The sequence below is a fragment of the Sceloporus occidentalis genome, unplaced genomic scaffold (assembly GCF_023333645.1).
Source record: "Sceloporus occidentalis isolate IW3139 unplaced genomic scaffold, rSceOcc1.0.p SCAF_1, whole genome shotgun sequence".
Lineage (NCBI taxonomy): Eukaryota > Metazoa > Chordata > Lepidosauria > Squamata > Phrynosomatidae > Sceloporus > Sceloporus occidentalis.
Genome location: NW_028316981.1, coordinates 156,051,160 through 156,066,208, shown reverse-complemented (window position 1 = coordinate 156,066,208; position 15,049 = coordinate 156,051,160).

The following is a 15,049-nucleotide window of genomic DNA, read 5'->3' as shown; positions in this document are numbered from 1 at the left end:
AAATGAGCAATGAGGCTAGCTTAATATTGAATGCATTTTGGCTCCAGGAAGGCTAGAAAGATGTGATTAGGGTTTTTCTCATTCTTTTGGTGGCTTTAGGAACTCCTGTGGCCATCAAATGATGCTCATGGAAGAAACTCCTTGTATTTTTATACCAATAGTAATTTGTTAACACCCAATAAAGAAGGAATGCTATAACTATCATATTTTTAAAATAAAATATCAGTTTTTACAGGTGGGATGACTTTTCTATTTTGTGAAGAGTGCTTTCTGTATGCATACTTAATACAATGAAATCAACTATCAGGGGTATCCAAGTTTTGGTAGATCACAGCTGAATTCAACAGAAAATATCCCCCCCCCCCTTTTTTTCAATGAACTGGAGAGAGAGCATAGAGATTTGGAGACTCCTTTCAAAGGGAAGTGTCATCAGTGTCTAAGGATGAAATCTACATGGGCTGGTGGAAAATAAATTTTAAATAACACAGATGTTTAAAAATCAGTTTATCCCATTCATGGTTTCTAAGATTATTAACTATAGCATTTGCATGTATTTTACTTTCCCATTGATTCCTCACCCCCTTCTCCTTCTCTGAATCAAGAACCAAAATATATCTAAATTTCCATCCAGATGTGTGATGGGGAGGGAGGAGAATCTCTCAACTACTAGCTCTTGTGCATGCTGGTCTGGCCTTGGGCAGTCACTTGTAAGGTTAGCATTCTGATGGAGTTCTGAGAATCACAGAAAAAACCCACAACTGATACATTTTTCCATCCCAGTACTAAGAGGGATCTGTGTTGTGTGTGTTTTAAATTGTTTCCAAAGATTTGTTCAGGGGGTATTGCTTTTGCTTTCCCCTGAGGCTAACAGAGTGTAACTTGCCCAAGGTCACCCAAGGGGTTTCCATGACTGAGCAGGGATTTGAATCCTGGTCTCCCAGAGTCCTAGAGTCAAGCACTCCACCACACTAGCTCGCATGATGTAATTGCAAAATGTCAATTTCTAGCGCAAACAATGGTCAAATATATACATCTACAGCCTTTCACTCTTTTCTGCATATTAGTTGTGTTGTGTCTCATAATAATCCATTCAGGAACATCTGAAAACTGACAGGATGTTCTGACTTTAGGTGAGAATCCAAATGCATTCTTTTCAAAAAGTACATAATTATATTTGGTTTATATCTTTGAACTAGCTGTCAGAACAATCCTACATTAATTATGTTGAGAAAAGCTACCCAAGAGTTGTCACATTTTTTCAATCAAGCAGAGGGGGGAAAGAGTAGGGAGAGGGGAGTCGACAGCAATTGATTATTCTGACAAGTCTCATAGGTTTTGCTGTGTCCATTCTTTTTAAATGATCACACAGAGCAGTTGAAGAAAAAGGACACATTCAGTCACATATGTATATGTACAAATTTGTGAGCCTAGAGGCTGGAGTGTGTGACGGTTTCAGATAAATAGGAGATATATAATAAAGAAATAATAGAAGAAAGGGATTACTGTAGAAGGGAACTAGGATTTTGCTGCCAATTATGTCTACACAAAGGCCCCTCTCTGGCAAGTGATCGAAGGTAAAGGTTTACATCCATTTCCTCATTAGTATTGTCAGAGGATGGAACTAGCTAGCTGCATAGCAAATAGTAAATACACCTCAGGACTTCATTTGGAAAGAACAAAAAGACACAGCCAACTTCATACCCTCATCTGAACCTTCCCGGACTTTGGAAATTTCAGCTGTGGTCAAATTTGCCAGCTCCAAAGCTGTAGGGACCCAAGATATGTTGCTGTACAAAGCTGAAAATTCTCTGCTATTCTTCCAGAGTAGAGGTTCATCTGCATCTTTTGCAGAACACACCATCTGGATCCAATCAGGCTGGAAATCTCATCAAACAGAAAATGAAAGAAATGGGCTGTGGCCATCAGAGAAGAGGGGCTTGGAAAGCAGGTGGAAGGTCTGGTGCATATACTGTATATCTGTGCAAATCAGATTTCTTCAATCACAAATAACTGTGAGTCCAGCCAGTTGTGATCCTCTCCTTACCCAGTCACACTTCCCTGGTGCTGTCACCTACGGGCATTTTTCTTCTCTTGTCCAACCAGAAAATCCCCAAACAACCAACTAAGATACCTCAGGAAGAAACATCACCCTATGTTCTGTGGGATACTGAAGGCTGTCTCTCACATCTGAACATGAAGTATCCAAGACTCATCTACCACCAGTCAGTTAGCCTCCCTTAGCTGGCTGCCACCATACAATTGTTGCAATACAAGAATGCCACCTAAAATGCAGCAATTGTCAGCCAATCCCACAGGCCAATCCCAGGGAATCTAAGATTTTAAATGACATTTTAGCAATATGAAAACCATGGGCCACATTTGCAATCTGAGCTTTTCCAGGGTTTTCCATGGAAGTACAAATATTGACTTTTTCATTTTTTTAAAAAAAATTGAGTGCATTATTGACAAGGCTAATAGTGCTCCCAGAAACGTCTTGTTTTCACAAAAAAGAAAAATACCATTGCAGTGGAGGTCATCTCACAGTGGATCCCAAGGAGGAAAATTTGTCCCCATAGTTCATGGAAATTATCGACCTCTGTTACAATGACTCTGTGGTGAGAACCACGCAGCCTTCTAGATATTGCTGGAATGAAGGTCCCAACAACCCTACCTAGTAGAGAGTATCAATGACTGCTGGGAGTTGTAATCCAATATCTAGAGCAGGGGTCGGCAACCTCCGGCCTGTGGGCCGGATGTGGCCTGCGGGCGCCTTTCCGCCGGCCCCCGGTCCCTCCTGCCGCCAAAATCGCCGCCGATTTCGGCCGCTCCGGCCACCATTTTGAAGGGCAAAATGGCAGTGCCCATTAGGAGGCCCGCTGTGGCCTCCGGAGACCTGAAACAGGGCTCCAGGAGCCACACCGGGCCTCTGGGAGGCCCTCTGCGGCAGCCGGAGCCCAGAAACGGGGCTCCGGCGGCCACAGCGGACCTTCCAATGGGCGCCGCCCACCTCCCTCCTGGCTCTGCCCTCCCTCCTATAAATGGAGGGGTGGGGGGGAAGGAGGAGGAGACAGAGAGAGAGAGAGGGAGGGAGGGAGAGGAGGAGGAGGAGAGAGAGAGAGAGGGTGGGAGGGAGAGGAGAGAGAGGGAGAGAGGAGAGGGAGGGTGGGAGGGAGAGGAGAGAGAGAGGGAGGGAGGGGAGGAGAGAGAGAGAGAAAGGGTGGGAGGATGAGGAGAGGGAGGGAGGGAGGGGAGGAGAGAGAGAGAGAGAAAGGGTGGGAGGATGAGGAGAGGGAGGGAGGGAGGGGAGAAGAGAGAGAGAGAGGGTGGGAGGGTGGGAGTGAGAGGGAGGGAGGAAGGGAGAGAAAGAAAGTGGTTTGAGACAGTGGCATGCATTTTTTGCTGTTTTGTGGCCTTGCCTAGTCGCTTCCATTCTTGCAAATATTGCTATTATTTTTTTGTTATCCTTTGGTATTCTCTTTGCAAAATCCCCCCACATGGACTTGCTTGCTCTTTTCTGGGTTGAGACAGTGTGCATGCATTTTTCCTGTGTTATGGCATTGCCTAGTAGCTTCTTGCAAATACTGTTATTATTATGCGGCTCCGCCCCCAGAGGGTGGAAACTCCGCCCCTGACATGTGGCTCCACCCCCGGAGGGTAGAAGCTCCACCCCCATGTGCGGCTCCGCCCCCGGAAGGTGGAAGCTCCACCCCCCGGCTTCGGCCCCCCAGTTGTCTGAGGGACAGCAACCCGGCCCCTGGCTCAAAAAGGTTGCCTACCCCTGATCTAGAGGACCACACAATCCTTACAATAAGAACAGGCTAACATGAAATAGGCCATTTGGACTCAGCCTCTGCCTCTCCCCTCAGACCATGTTGCTCAACTTGCTTTGGCTTCACTCTTGTCTTGGTAACCGATAGCAAAAGCTTAGCCCAGAGAGATAAGATGGAAACTCCCTAGCAGATCAGCGAGCACGGTTGAGACTTCACTACAACCATGCAGATCTGGTTCACTGAGTGGTAGAACGATGGGATGCAGCAAAGTAGGGGAAAGCCATAGGAACAGTAGTAATGCTAAATTAGGTGGGAAAGGAAACAATCCTGGCCTTGTAGCCACCCCTACCGAGTTTAATAGATCACTAGATGGGATTAATTGCACCATAAAAAATCTACCATGTTTGGTTTCTGATTTCTCCATTGGTGTGGACAAATATTCTGTGCCTTTCTTTTCAGATGGTGACAGTTACCAGTTGGATGATGGAGTACAGAATTGACTTGACATACCTCCCCTCTTCCAGCTGATCAGTAGCTATTGGGATTTGATGGCCAAAAAAATGCCTAGCACCATCCAGCAGCCATTACATTACCTGGGGATGTTCAACAAAGGGATACTCAGTAACACACGCACGCACGCATGCACGCACTCACACACACACACACACACACACACACACACACCCTTCCAAAAAAACTAACAACAGCACTTTATACCAGTGGAACTCCTATTTAGAAAAGGATATGCCATCAAGAGGATTCTAGCCAACATTTATATAAATCACCTCATGTGTTCCAATATTTCCCTTAGCTTTTCAGTCCCCCCCCCCTGTATATACCTACTCCTACCATCTTCATTTCTCCCAACTGATGCCTCCATTTGTCCATCTCCTAGGTCCCCCATTTTAGCGTTTCTTCTGTCTGTCCAATACACTTCTCATCCTGCCCTCACTTTAGCAAGCTGAACAAGGCAGAGGTGTGTTGCATACTTGTATAATGCCATGGCTTCATGCCCTGAACAATCTCTTCCAGAGGCTTCTCTAAGCTTTACTTCAGCAGGTCAGCAATCTACTGGCAAGTGCTAACTCCTTTCCTTCTACCGCTTCTACCTTCCTATCCAGGGTGAAAATGTATACAGTGGACCCTTGTTATACGCTGGGATTTGGTTCCAAGATCCCCCGTGTATAACAAAATCCGTGTATGCTCAAGTCCCATTAAATATAATGACATAGCAAAATGGTGTCCCTTATAAAAAATGGAAGATCAAGGTAAATTTATCATTTTTTGGAACATTTTCAAACTGTGTATGCTTGAATCCGTGTATAAAAAATCCGTGTATAAGAAGGGCCGACTGTATTTTGTGGGATGACAATTTTGCAGAAACATCCCTTCCCTTTTAATTTGTGTAGGTGCTACATCAGTTTGCGTGGACAGCATGTTTTAACTTGTTACTCAAGAAAAGAACAACAATGCAAAGTTCAAAATCTACCAGTCCCAGCAGTGCTCAGTCTCATGTCTGCTGCCTGATACAAACCACAGGTGTTGGCTTCACGGCAGTTCAGTGCGATTACGATGGAAGTAAGGCCCTTTACAAACAAGAACTTTGGGTCAGCATGGGGGCAGAGTCAAGACGCATGTCTGACTCCACCCCCCCCCCAGGGTGCCCCGATGCTGTGCACCACTCCACATGGCATCATGGCCTGCCTCTGGTGTTGCATCCAGATTATGCAGTGCTGAAGGAGCACCATATAGCTGCGCTGCTATATATTGTTGCACTCCAGCTCCCATCAGCCCACCAGCCGGTAGACAGGCATCATAGGACTAGTAATTCACCAACATCTGGAGGGCCAAAGATACACTCCTGCTCTAATCTTTAAAAATGACCAAGAACATGCTCTTGAGTGTATTTCTTTCATTTGAATAGTAAAGTCCTTCCTAGTGCTTTCTCAACAATCTTTTTTGCAATTTCTACAAGCTGAACATTCAGTAGCTTTTGGCTGGAAGTCTATACCTAGACTCACCTCATGTCACTTCTATTTCTAAAGGGCAATGTCCATGGCATTACTGAAGTTCCCTCCAATACATGTGGGTAGTTGCTCTCCACAGTTTCCTACTTGGAATGACCACCCTTGTTCCAAGAAACTTTTTGGGCATAAATGAATCAGAGAAGGGGTTAAAGGTTTCATGGCGGGGTATAAGAAAACCCAGGCACAAAGTACCTATAGTGTTTTACAGAGTGCAACATATTTCAAAATGTAAAGGTACTTGAAGAAAGAATTCTCTGTACCAGAATGTGTTTGTTTTAGTAGAATATTGGAGCTACTTGAAGATCTCTTTGGCTTTTCCCTGGTCACTTGGGCCTTCCTTCTTTGTGCTGTTTTGGTTCAGGGATTCATGTCATTACTTGAATGGTTTAATTCATGCTTGTCAGGGAGCTCTGTATTATAAACAAAGCGGAAGTTAGCATGCTTGCAAATTCATGTTCTATTTTTATGCATCTCGAGAGAAATGTATTTTAACATCTCCTTGTTCCTTTTCTGCATTTTATTTTCTCTTGGGGAAAATGCCAACCAATTACATATAGGATTGTGCATGTCTTCTAATTACATCAGAATAGAACTGGGAAAAGCTTACTAGCAAAACAGACCAAACAAGAAATACAATGCAATCTGTGGATGGGAAAAGCTTTCATGGAATTAGCAATGGCTGCCAGAATACCAGATTAACACTCCCTTCTGAAAATGCGCTTCACAATAAAGCAACTAGCTGAAACTAATTGGATACATTATATAGTATTTGCATTGTGACAGTGAGCTCCCCGAGTATCTGCCTTCAGCATTTTAGTGGTATTATTTCCTGCATGGTGAGTTTAAGTTTTCAGATATTCTTTCTTGAAAACACCTCTTGGAAAGCTTTACGCCCCCCTCTGAGCCTAGAAACAACAGTGCATTATTATAATTACCTGGATGTGACTGAGTCCTGAGGCAAACTAATGTCTGAAGAAACTGTATATTTTACAATAGTGTAGATTGTTGCTTTGTGTTATTGGGGTGTTCTTTGGGGTTTTTTTTATTGGCTCATTATAGAAAACACTTATTTTGGAATTATATCACACTGACAAGCAATTGAGTCTGAGACCAGTTTTTGCTATTAACTAACAACTTTATTTCCATTCTGCTCACTTCTGTCTACCCACTCAAAATGTGTATGTTTGGTATTTTGTACTCTTTAGCCAGACAATGAATAATTAGGCCATTAATTCTTGCTGCTAATACTGGAGATATCTATTCTGGGATTTATCTGAGTATAACGGTAGAATTTTATTTTTCTATTGGTCTCAATACAGTCCACCCTTCCCTTATGCGGGTGATCCGTTCTGGACCCCCCCTCCCATGTAAGGGGGAAATCGCGTATCCTCATGCCCCATTAAAAATAATGGGGCATGTGCAAGCGGTGCAGCATGCACACCATGGGCGCATGCATCCTTCATAACATTGTGCCGCAGCTTCAGCGTATGCTGAAAGCCATGGAAGGGAAGCCCACATATGGCACAGGCTAACTGTATTTCTATTGCTCTATCTCATACAGCCCCATTTCCCTGGGTTTTATTCTTTTCCCCTATGGAAACAGTTAATGGGAATGAGTACTCCACACATTGAAAAGGGGCGAGTTCTAGCTCTGTATCTCCACTGTCACTTTTGCAAAGTAACGCTAGAGAAGATTATGCTATATTCATGGAGGCTGTCCACTCAAGCCAGAACATGGTAAAAATTTATTTTATTTTATTTTATTTAAAAGGCCTCTTTATGTTGGCCAGAACACACTGAACACCCGAATAGGACTTTTGTCATCTGGGAAATGGCAAAAAGTGACCAGTAGGTGAGCTATAACACAAAGTAAATGGTCTGCAGATGGAAATATTATAGAAGAAGAAAACCTACCTTGCCATGAAACTGGTCATAGAGGTAGGAGAGCAGGATTAGCCAACCTGCCCTAAATAGTGCCCATTATCAAGTCTCTATTAAATGAGTCCTCACTGAACAAGATTCAAGGCTTCAAAAAATAAAATCCCTTCTGAATTTGCCAGATAGCTGGGTTGAGGAAGCCCTGCAGCAGCATCAAAAACAGATCTGTACCGAAATCTCATACAGTGGTGATGCTTGAAGAGATAGGAGAGAATTGCTCAGCATGAGCTAGGTCTACATGGGCCAAAATACTCCAGGAATAGCCACCCTAGAGTATTCTGGCTCTGGAGTGGCCCCAACATCCCATGGATACTAGAGTGGCTGTTCACATGTGCATCCAGCTATGCCATCTGCAACTCCTGTGACTGGTGCAGGTCACCCCTTGGAGGGCAGAAACAAGGTGCCCACCATCAATCACATGGCTGGGTACCTTGTTCTGACCTCAGAGGTAGTGACTTGTGCAGGCAGCAGTGGATGGCACAGCTGGACACACTGTAAACAGATGCCCCATGTCGCTACGGGGGGCTCCAGATTTTCCAAGAAGAACAGAAGAAAAGGACACATTTTTAAAAACCATTCTAAGGATGGTATACTTTGGGACCCATGCTGAACTGGTTGAATGACATCTGGACAGTTCACACCTGATCCAGGGATTGGGCACTTCAGGGTCCAGACTGATTGCCATGGGGATGGGGAAGCGCTATTCGGCCTATGCAGAAGTGCAAAGCTGTAGTAAAGAACTATTTTTGTTGAAGATTTTGGCTAGTGATATCTGATCTGCTACTGCTATTCCAGGAGAGGAGATCTGATAGCAATTACCAGAGTGGGTTGCTACAGAAGAAACTTCTGAAAACATGTTTATACTTTCTGTTTCTGGCATGCTTCCATTTGCTATCTGACCTTGGATAGATGATGGACTTTACCTTTGGCTTGCACACAGTTAACTTGAGTTAGCAATCTAGTGAGACTGAATCAATTGTGACTATGGTCTAATCTGTTTAGTTTGCTGTTTTCATGTAGTGTGATCTCAGCTCTGTTTTCTGAATGCAGCTTTTGGATACTCCTCCTCAGCTGTTTTGCTTACTCTGTGGATAGCTTTTACTGGTCTGACTTCAGTCTGACACCAGGATGGCATCTGCTGCTTATTCCCATATGAGTGAATATTTACTATACATTGTTATCAGACAAAGAGTATAGGAATTGTACTGTGGTCACAATCTACTCTCAACTAGTACTTAGTGATGTAGCAAACACTAAATGGAAGCAAACTTGTAGAAGGGTACAATATGCATATAGAAGCCCATACAAACTGATGGGGTTTATTTCTTTCACAATAATGAACACTTGAGTTCTGTAGTTATAAAAGCTTTAAAAATGCCACTTATTTGATTAGGTGATAATTGAAGTCATTTCCCACATAGCTTCCATCATATCAGCACATTTACAATAACAATCAAAAGCCATAATAATTTAATAGTAATTCCATTCTTGCAGTACACGAATACATAAGAAATTAAGAGACCTCTATATTTGTTCAGATGCTCCTTTTAGACTCAGGGCAATGCCTTCATTTCTGTTACCTTCATTTCTGAGACAAGCTGCTGTTTTTGTTTCCTTGTGATCAGATCTGTTTTTTTTTTAAATAAAGAAAAACACCCACAGTGTTCTTAGACAAGATTAAATTCAGTGCCTGTTCACCTTGAGCCTTAACTTTTTAGTAACTTTGGAGTCAAAATAAAACTTCTGAGTTATGAGCTAAACAGCACTGCATTGCCTTCCCTACAGTGGTAGGAATTAATAGCGTCTGAAATTTCTGAGGGCATGCAATACATCTCTGGAATGGGCCTTCTTTTTAAACAGCCATAAAGCTTTTGATACCTCAAGGATCATGCTATGTAATTACATAAGTTACTTTTTTATATCCATGGCAGTTATCCTTCATTTTACTGAGTTTCTAAGGTACATTAATGACCATTTTTGCCCCTTTACTAACTTGCAGAGATTCTTGATACCTGGTCTGTTTACTTCTCCTATAGCACAGCATACAGCATCACACATCCACCAGAGCCAATTTGATTTGATTTATGGTACTTATTCTTTGTCTACTTTACACACATCTTATTCCACTCCTGCTCATTGCTCCTGAATGAGAGTGGAGTAAAGTCATTCTTGAAGTAAAGGCAGTGGGGGAGCACGGTGCTTTGTGGCTAACAAGGATCATCCAAAGAATGATCCTCAACCTTCTCCATCCTGGTGTCCCCCAGGCAGTTTGGACTTCAACTGCTTACAGCCCCAGCCAGCATGACCAGTAAGCAGGAATGCTAGAAGATGCAGCACAAAATATTGAGTGGATGCTAGGTTGAGGAACTGTTCAAGCTGGTCAGAAAAGCAAAGTAACCCTCACTCAAAACTGTAATGACATGTGTACAATAGGATTACTACCTGATCTAATTGGGCCTGCTAGGCTGAACAGTTTTCTTTGTTGGTGTTGTTAGTCTTCCTGTTCTTCCTTGTTCTTCCTGGAACCACAATTACATGACAGTGAACATGTTCAAACATCTGGTAACCATTCTGAGACGTACTGTGGGTTCAGGTCCTCACTACAGGACTCCTCTGAAAATGTAAATGAAACCAGAATGGGTTCCCTGCTGCAGCGCTGAAAGCTGTAGCAATGGGAGCTGACTGTGAAATTTGTCAGTAATTATCTCCTAAGAAAACAAGAGAAAATAATTCCTTTATAACATTAAGAGAGATCAGAACATGCTACTATCATCTTGAAAAGTTTTCAGGACTTCGTCTGAAGTTCAAGAATTTATAATAATTTTGACAATGGTCTAAATCCTATTGCTAGTCCTAACGGAGTGGATGGATTCAATTAATGAAATGTACCTGTAGGCTGACTCACTATTCAATTGATTGAATAGGTCTATTGTAGTTGAGTGAGCCAGCATGGTGTAGTGGGTTGAGTGTTGGAATATGTCACTGGAGAACAGGGTTCAAATCCCTGCTCAACCACTGAAATCTGCTGCATGACTTTGGGCAAGTCAATTTCCCTCACCCTCAGAGGAAAACAAAGGCAACTCCCCCTCTCAAGAATTTTGCCAAGAAAACCCCATTATAGGTTCCCCTTAGGGTCATCATAAGTCAGAAATATATTGAATGCACATAACAAAAACAACAACTGCAGTTGGGAGTAACAAACAGGAGGCTTTATATGACAGGGTGGGCAAAGTTCCAATTACAGGCTTCATGCAGTATTTGGGGTCCCCAAATGGAGCCATTAGCACCCCTTTCCCCAAAAGCATGAGGCTTGATTTGTAGAAGAGTGGGGTTTTTTTTGGGGGGGGGGGGATTTGCAGGCTCTCCTGCAAAGAATGTCTTGCCTGAAACCAGAGAAGAAGATGAGGGGAGATGTGTGAACAACCTGTATATCTTAGGGGTCATTCAGACTACCTTTTACCCTGGTTCAGAAACTGGATTAAAAGCAGGAAGTTCATATTGGCACTGGTTCTTTTACACTCGAATTTGAGCTTTCCACACCCGTTCAGGGGCAAATCCCTCTTGGCGCAGGTCTTTTGAAAGCGGAGTTTTTCCTGTATCTTTTGAGAAAAACCGGGTGCCGGCAAATGTGAACTTGGCCCCGGTCATGTTCGGGTCAAGTTTAGGGAAGGGATTAGGTCAGAGGGAGGGCAGAGGGCGGAACATGCCTCCCTCTCGCAGGCAGCTCTCTCTCTCTCTCTCTCTTTTGGAGGTATTTTTTTTCTTGACAGATTATGAGAATGCTTTTTCTACAGGTTGATACATATTGATACAATGTGTCTGCTTGTGCTACAGTTCCCTTTCATTTGCTTGCTGCCGGCACGGCACCTGACTTTGCAAGTGCTTTTTTTTAAAAAAAATTGTGTGTAATATGTGAATGCTACAATGCGAATGTTACAAATTTTTCCCTTTCAGTTTGGCAAATTGATCCAATGTGTGAATGCTTTGTGTATGTAATGGCATTCTGGGATTGCAATTGGAGGGAAAGCAAAGAAAGAGGATGCAGAGATGGCATTCTGAGGTGAGCTATTATTATTATTATTATTATTATTATTATTATTATTATTGTGACAAGAAGAGGATGGCATGGGGGGAGGCAAGGGATTCGGAGGTGGCATTGGACTTGAGGGAAAGGGAAGGGAAGAGGTTCCAAAGAGGAGGAAATGCTGGGCTGGAAGTGAAGGGGAGGCAAGAGGCTGGCATCTGAGGGGGAGGCAAGGGCTTCAGAGGTGGCATTGGGCTTGAAGGGAAGGGAAGGGAAGAGATTCCAAAGAGGAGGAAATGCTGGGCTGGAAGCGAAGGGGAAGCTAGAGGCTGGCATTCAGAGGGAAGGCTGTGGAAACCCATGACTTTGGGGGAGTTGCACTTTCTCAGCCTCAGGGGAAAGGCAATGTCAAATCTCCTCAGAACCAATCTTGCCAAGAAAACCCCAGGATGGGGTCATTTTAGGGTTGCCATAATCTGTAATGACCCAAATACACACAACACACACATACATCTGGAGGTTTTGAAATTTGAAAAGTTGACAGAATATGCGCACACTGCAGCTAGGTTTTTTTTTTTAAAAAAAGGAGGGGGGAAGCACCCATTTGGATGGCCAATGGCTGTAGGATATGTCACCTTCGACGAAAGCGGAAGTGGATTAGATTGACAACAAAGGAGGCTCCATTTTAAAGCAGTACTGCAAATGCCCCGATCAAGGTAAAGGGTAGTGAGCACTTCTTTCCGAGCCGATTTGATATGGGGCAACCAGATCTGCCCAGTTCTATCCAGGGCAAATGAGCGAGTGGGAATGGGGCCTTAGAAACTGTGATTAGATAACTTTGGAGGTATTTGCTTATTCTTTATTTGTTTTCCTATTGCTCATTTGGGATTTAAACTGAAATAAACTTTTTTCCTCTTGTTTTAGGATCTAATTCTGAGCTTTAAAAAAAGAGGAGTTTTTCTTGTTGTTTTATATTAGATTAGTAAATCTTTTTAAAAGTCAATATCACTGTGGTTTGCAGTTGTTGGTGCCCACACCATGCCTAAAGCCCTACTGCCCAGCCAAAAAATGGATTCGTGTGTGAAACTGAAATTCTGGGGCTCTCTTGATGGAAAGAACCTAAGAGATAAAGATATCCACCACATGCCAGGAGTAAGGGCCCTGCTGAAAAGGACTACAGACCCTTTTGTTGGCCAGTGTCATTCCCCAGCATGAGACTAGGCTCAAGGCACTTCTACACCCTCCAATTAATGTTTTGGTGATTTAACCCCACCTCACTACCCCAATAGTTCAAAATGAGTAAAACAAATCCCCCAATGCAGTGGTTCACCTCTCCCCATGTGTCCTTGAACATTTCAAACCTTGAGGAACAAAAGCAGAAAATCAGCCCCAAAGGAGCCATTTTTGAAACTGGAAAGGACATCACTTCACTTCCACTCATGTCAGCTGTGCCACGGTGGCTCACTGAGGAGATGTGGGAGTGAAAATGGCCCCGTCCCTTTCACAGTTGCCAAACACTATTATGAGGAGACAGGCGTGCATTTGTTCCGATGCTGTGATGCTCCAGGACCAAGACCTTAAGCAAAGATCCCCATACAAATTGTAATGTCTTTTCATCTGGGAACAAGTAAGGACTATGTCCCCAAATCCAAGGCCAGCTTCCAAATTTTGTTGGGGGGGTCTCGTCCTCCTCCCTCACTGGTCTGCCACCCATTCTCTTCCACAGCACAGAACTCAGGTAGAACGAGCCTAGGGACCCATGTGCCTTCCTCTCTGGACCAGCAGTGGTGCTGCATGAGACTAAGCTGCAGTGAGAAGCAAGCTTCCTAATCCTTCTACAGTAACCTGTGTGTGGCCAAAAGCCTGTTCTAATCTGAAGTTCTTTGCCTATCACCACAAGGACAGTAGTGCTGGCTTAGTCTCCTGAGGGAAGGAGTCCTACAACCTGGGAACAGTCATCAAGAAATCCCTTTCTTACAACTTTGAATGTGATTGTGATATTGGTGGCACTGAGAGAGAGAAAAAACATCCCCTGAGGATTTCAACATGGAAAGACATAGAGGTCCTTCACATATTCTGGATTAGTTTACACATTGTAAACCACTTAGGGAGTGCTTAAATGCACTGATAAGCAGTATAGAAATGTACTTGCTATTATTATTGCTATTACTATATATAGGGCCTTAACAGTCATATGTACCACTTTGAATTGTGCTGAGAAAAAAGCAGGTAGCCTGTGAAGTTGCTATAATGAGAAGTTTCTGATCTCCCTATAACCAGTTCCAGTCAGAAGCTCTGTTCTGACCCGGAGCTGCTGCAGTTTCCAAACACATTTTCAAAGGCAGGATCCCAATGCTAAGCAGAGACTGGTGAGATTAAGCCCTTCAACTTCAATGCCTTTGTATATCACAGGTTCTCCTTATGAAACAACCTACTGTTACTTTCACTGTATGGGGATGCTTTGGTTGTGTCTTCCTGCATGGTAGTGGCTGAGTGGGAATTCTCCAGTCATATAGTTATTCATTGGTAAGTCCTGGTGTGCTCAGTTACATTTACCTCCTGTTAAGCATATTTAGGATCAAATACAGCAAACTGGTTTATATTGTCAGGTCATTGGTCTCTATGGATCAGTATCATCAGCTATTGAGCGGTATCTATTTCCCAGCCCTAGCAGGAGAAGAACAAGACTGTTTTGTACCATTGCATTATCTACCTTCCCACATCCTCAAGATACACACTTATGGAATCATAGAATCATAGAGTTGGAAGAGACCGCAAGGGCCATCCAGTCTAACCCCCTGCCATGCAGGAACTCTCAATCAAAGTATCCCTGACAGATGGCCATCCAACTTCTGTTTAAAGACTTCTAAGGAAGGAGACTCCACTACACTTTGAGGGAGTGTGTTCCACTGTCAAACAGCCCTTACTGTCAGGAAGTTTCTCCTAATGTTTAGGTGGAATCTCTTTTACTGTAGCTTGCATCCATTGCTTCGGGTCCTAGTCTCTTGAGCAGCAGAAAACAAGCTTGCTCCCTCCTCTATGTGACATCCCCTCAAATATTTAAACAGGGCTATCATATCACCTCTTAATCTTCTCTTCTCCAGACTAAACATCCCCAGCTCCTTTAGTCGTTCCTCATAGGGCATGGTTTCCAGACCCTTCACCATTTTGGTCGCCCTCCTTTGGACACGCTCCAGTTTCTCAACATCCTTTTTGAATTGTGGTGCCCAGAACTGGACACAATATTCTATTGATGCAGCCTAAAATCACATTGGCCTTGTTAGCTGCCA